We start from the raw sequence: 6000 nt of genomic DNA, 5'->3' as shown, positions 1-6000 counted from the left end.
ATTCAAATGATTGATGTACTCAGACAATCTGAGCACAAGCTCAATAATTGAGCTTTTCTCCCTTAGTTTGCAGGCTAAGAAAATCGTCGGAGGTCTTATACCTCTTGACGTGGGCACGAGCCTGAAATTCCAATTTCAGCCCTCGAAACATCTCATATGTTTCGTGACGTTTCAAAACCGTCTTCGGTGCCTCAACTCTAAACCGTTTAACTGAACTATCATGTAGTTATCAAAACGTGTATGTCAGATGTTCGCAACATCCACAGACAACGTTTGAGGTTTAGCACACTGAGCGGTGCATTAAGGACATAAGCCTTCTAAGAAGCAATGAGGACAATCCTCAGTTTACGGACCTAGTCCGCATAATTACTACTATCAACTTTCAACTAAATTTTCTCTAGGAACATATCTAAACAGTAGAACTGAAGCGCGATCTACGACATAATTTGCGAAGACCTTTTGACTATGTTCAGGATAATTAAGTTCATCTTATGAACTCCCACTTAGATAGACATCCCTCTAGTCATCTAAGTGATTACATGATCCGAGTCAACTAGGCCGTGTCTGATCATCACGTGAGACGGACTAGTCAACATCGGTGAACATCTTCATGTTGATCGTATCTTCTATACGACTCATGCTCGACCTTTCGGTCTTCTGTGTTCCGAGGCCATGTCTGTACACATGCTAGGCTCGTCAAGTCAACCTAAGTGTTTCGCGTGTGTAAATCTGTCTTACACCCGTTGTATGTGAATGTAAGAATCTAACACCCGATCATCACGTGGTGCTTCGAAACAACGAACTGTCGCAACGGTGCACAGTTAGGGGGAACACTTTCTTGAAATTATTATGAGGGATCATCTTATTTACTACCGTCGTTTTAAGTAAACAAGATGCATAAACATGATAAACATCACATGCAATCAAATAGTGACATGATATGGCCATCATCACTTTGCTCCTTTTGATCTCCATCTTCGGGGCTCCATGATCATCAACGTCACCGGCATGACACCATGATCTCCATCATCATGATCTCCATCATCGTGTCTCCATGAAGTTGTCACGTCATCTATTACTTCTACTACTACAGCTAACGGCTAGCAATAAAGTAAAGTAATTACATGACATTTATGTTGACACGCAGGTCATTAATAAATTAAGACAACTCCTATGGCTCCTGCCGGTTGTCATACTCATCGACATGCAAGTCGTGATTCCTATTACAAGAACATGATCAATCTCATACATCACATATATCATTCATCACATCCTTTTGGCCATATCACATCACATAGCATACCCTGCAAAAACAAGTTAGACGTTCTCTAATTGTTGTTTGCATGTTTTACGTGGCCGCTATGGGTTTCTAGCAAGAACGTTTCTTACCTACGCAAAAACCACAACGTGATATGCCAATTGCTATTTACCCTTCATAAGGACCCTTTTCATCGAATCTGATCCGACTAAAGTAGGAGAGACGGACACCCGCTAGCCACCTTATGCAACTAGTGCATGTCAGTCGCTGGAACCAGTCTCACGTAAGAGTACGTGTAAGGTCGGTCCGGGCCGCTTCATCCCACGATGCCGCCGAATCAAGATAAGACTAGTAACGGCAAGCATATTGAACAAAATCAACGCCCACAACTACTTTGTGTTCTACTCGTGCATAGAAACTACGCATAGACCTAGCTCATGATGCCACTGTTGGGGAACGTAGCAGAAATTCAAAATTTTCCTACGTGTCACCAAGATCTAGCTATGGAGAGACTAGCAACGAGGGGAAGGAGAGTGCATCTACATACCCTTGTAGATCGCTATGCGGAAGCGTTCAAGAGAACGGGGTTGATGGAGTCGTACTCGTCATGATCCAAATCACCGATGATTCTAGTGCCGAACGGACGACACCTCCGTGTTCAACACACGTACAGCCCGATGACGTCTCCCATGCCTTGATCCAGCAAGGAGAGAGGGAGAGGTTGAGGAAGACTCCATCCAGCAGCAGCACAACGGCGTGGTGGTGATGGAGGAGCGTGGCAATCCTGCAGGGCTTCGCCAAGCACCACGGGATATGAGGAGAAAGAGAGGGAGGGCTGCACCAACAGGCAGAGATCAGATCGCGTGTATTGGGCAGCCCCTAGGCCTCATATATATAGGGGAAGGGGAGGAGGGTGCGCCCCCTCTAGGGTTCCCACCCCTAGAGGGGCGGCAGCCACAAGGGGGGAGGAGAGGGAGGCGCAGGGAGTATGGGCCTTAGGGCCCATCTGCCCTTAGGGTATGCCCCCTCTCCCCTTCTAGGCGCATGGGCCATGGTGGGAGGCGCCCTAGCCCACCTAGGGGCTGGTGCCTTCTCACACTTGGCCCATGTATGCCTCTGGGGCCCATGGCCCCCCCGGTGGACCCCCGGACCCCTCCGGTGGTCCCGGTACATTACCGATAAACCCTGAAACTTTTCCGGTGACCAAAACAGGACTTCCCATATATAAATCTTTACCTCCGGACCATTCCGGAACTCCTCGTGACGTCTGGGATCTCATCCGGGACTCCGAACAACATTCGGTAACCACATACAAATTTCCTTTACAACCCTAGCGTCATCGAACCTTAAGTGTGTAGACCCTACGGGTTCGGGAGACATGCAGACATGACCGAGACGTTCTCCGGTCAATAACCAACAGCAGGATCTGGATACCCATGTTGGCTCCCACATGTTCCACGATGATCTCATCGGATGAACCACGATCTCAAGGACTTAATCAATCCCGTATACAATTCCCTTTGTCTAGCAGTATTGCACTTGCCCAAGATTCGATCGCCGGTATCCCGATACCTTGTTCAATCTCGTTACCGGCAAGTCTCTTTACTCGTTCCGTAACACATCATCCCGTGATCAACTCCTTGGTCACATTGTGCACATTATGATGATGTCCTACCGAGTGGGCCCAGAGATACCTCTCCGTCACACGGAGTGACAAATCCCAGTCTCGATTCGTGCCAACCCAACAGACACTTGCGGGGATACCCGTAGTGTACCTTTATAGCCACCCAGTTACGTTGTGACGTTTGGCACACCCAAAGCACTCCTACAGTATCCGGGAGTTACACAATCTCATGGTCCAAGGAAATGATACTTGACATTAGAAAAGCTTTAGCATACGAACTACATGATCTAGTGCTATGCTTAGGATTGGGTCTTGTCCATCACATCATTCTCCTAATGATGTGATCCCGTTATCAACGACATCCAATGTTCATGGTCAGGAAACCGTAACCATCTATTGATCAACGAGCTAGTCAACTAGAGGCTTACTAGGGACATGGTGTTGTCTATGTATCCACACATGTATCTGAGTTTCCTATCAATACAATTCTAGCATGGATAATAAACGATTATCATGAACAAGGGAATATAATAATAAATAATTTATTATTGCCTCTAGGGCATATTTCCAACACGGGACCCTTCCGGTGGTCCCGGTACAATACCGGTGACCCCGAAACTTGTCCCGATGGCCGAAATAGCACTTTCTATATATAATTCTTTACCTTCGGACCATTCCGGAACTCCTCGTGACGTCCGGGATCTCATCCGGGACTCCGAACAACTTTCGGGTTACCGCATACTAATATCTCTATAACCCTAGCATCACCGAACCTTAAGTGTGTAGACCCTACGGGTTCGGGAGACATGCAGACATGACCGAGATGACTCTCCGGTCAATAACCAACAGCGGGATCTGGATACCCATGTTGGCTCCCACATGTTCCACGATGATCTCATCGGATGAACCACGATGTCAAGGACTTAATCAATCCCGTATACAATTCCCTTTGTCTAGCGGTACGATACTTGCCCGAGATTCGATCGTCGGTATCCCGATACCTTGTTCAATCTCGTTACCGGCAAGTCTCTTTACTCGTTCCGTAACACACCATCCCGTGATCAACTCCTTGATCACATTGTGCACATTATGATGATGTCCTACCGAGTGGGCCTAGAGATACCTCTCCGTCACACGGAGTGACAAATCCCAGTCTCGATTCGTGCCAACCCAACAGACACTTTCGGAGATACCCGTAGTGTACCTTTATAGCCACCCAGTTACGTTGTGACGTTTGGCACACCCAAAGCACTCCTACGGTATCCGGGAGTTGCACAATCTCATGGTCTAAGGAAATGATACTTGACATTAGAAAAGCTTTAGCATACGAACTACGCGATCTTGTGCTATGCTTAGGATTGGGTCTTGTCCATCACATCATTCTCCTAATGATGTGATCCCGTTATCAACGACATCCAATGTCCATGGTCAGGAAACAGTAACCATCTATTGATCAACGAGCTAGTCAACTAGAGGCTTACTAGGGACATGGTGTTGTCTATGTATCCACACATGTATCTGAGTTTCCTATCAATACAATTCTAGCATGGATAATAAACGATTATCATGAACAAGGAAATATAATAATAATCAATTTATTATTGCCTCTAGGGCATATTTCCAACACATGCCGCCCACACGACCATGGTCACCAGGCAGCACCAAGGAACGGGCTTTGCCCAATAGCACCGCGACACCACCACCAGGGCCGCCGCCCCGGCATCCAAGACCTCACCCGCCACCCAGCGCCACCACACCCAAAGAGACGAGTGGAAAGGCCCCGCCTTTAGCACCCCTGAGCTGCCCCCAACGTCGAGACCGATTAGGCCAGCCAAAGCTGGCCTCCATCGGCTCGTCCTGTCGCTGGGCGCGCGGCGAGCGATGGACCGCGACTGGGAAAAGTCTAGCACTTCGACGGAAGTGGCATGCGGACGACGAGGAGAGGAATCGAAGGCCGGCGCACGCTGCCTACGGACAACCGACGCCGAAACATGTCAGCCGCCGCCGCATCCGACCTGCCAAGATATCGTGGATCCATCCACGGCTGGAGCAGCAGCCACACCAGGCCATTGCCCATCCCGCGCTGCCCGCCGAACTCCAGGCGTTGAATCCGCCAGGCACGCTGCCACCTAATCGGCCAGTGCACCGGCGGCAATGAACACGGCCGGAAACAACCATCCACCCCAAGCCAGGGGCCGGCGCAGGCGTGCGCTCGCACGACCCCCGCCACTGGAGCCTTCCGCCCCCTGCACCCTGCTGCGACACGACAACCGCCGCCGCCACGAACCTCCATACTAGCCGCTCGCAACCCCCCACCGCCCAACACCTAGCCGATCCACGCAGCCTCCACAGCAACCACGGCTGCCCGCGCCGCCGCGCCCTCGGGTGGCCACTGCATCCCACGCTAAAGGGGGCCAACGAGGAGGAAGAGAACCCCGCCGCCGCCTACGTTGACCAGAATTTGACCGGCAGCGCGCTTTGGCGACGGCGAGGGGGAGGGAGGCGGGCAGTGGCTCGATCTAGGGTTCCCCCCCTCCCCCCGCGTGCTTGCGGGAGTGGGCAGGATGAAGCATTTGCGATTTTTTAGGCGGAAACTTTTAGTTTGCTCCTTCTCACCCTCACGTCAAATTTGAAAGGCGGGCTGCTAAAAAGTCTGTCTTCTAAAGCAAGCCAGAAAGCATCACTGACAATCTTGAACTGCAAAGACGACGTGATCTATTTGTTTAATGTGTGTATGGTGGACATGTGGTTTATTTATCGCACCGTTAACTCTTAAGTGATTCAATATGTTACAATTGAGTGTCTATGTTTATGCTATATCTTTTGCACACCTTACTCAATTCTCCGGAGCACCCCCCCCCCCAAACATCTGTTTGTAGCTTTTCGTCAAAATTACTAGCTACAGGGACATATATACCTAAAGATCATTGCATCTATCGATTGATATATAAACAATAACCATTTCATACTACAAGTCGGACTACCACCAGGTGATACTAGCTACTCCCTCCGTTCGGAATTACTTGTCGTAGAAATGGATGTATCTAGACATATTTTAATTCTAGATACATCCGTTTCCGAGACAAATAATTCCAAACGGAGGGAGTACAACCAAAAT

The sequence above is a fragment of the Triticum urartu genome, chromosome 6A (assembly GCF_056163025.1).
Source record: "Triticum urartu cultivar PI428250 chromosome 6A, HENAU_Tu73, whole genome shotgun sequence".
Lineage (NCBI taxonomy): Eukaryota > Viridiplantae > Streptophyta > Magnoliopsida > Poales > Poaceae > Triticum > Triticum urartu.
Note: the sequence above shows the minus strand (reverse complement) of the source record.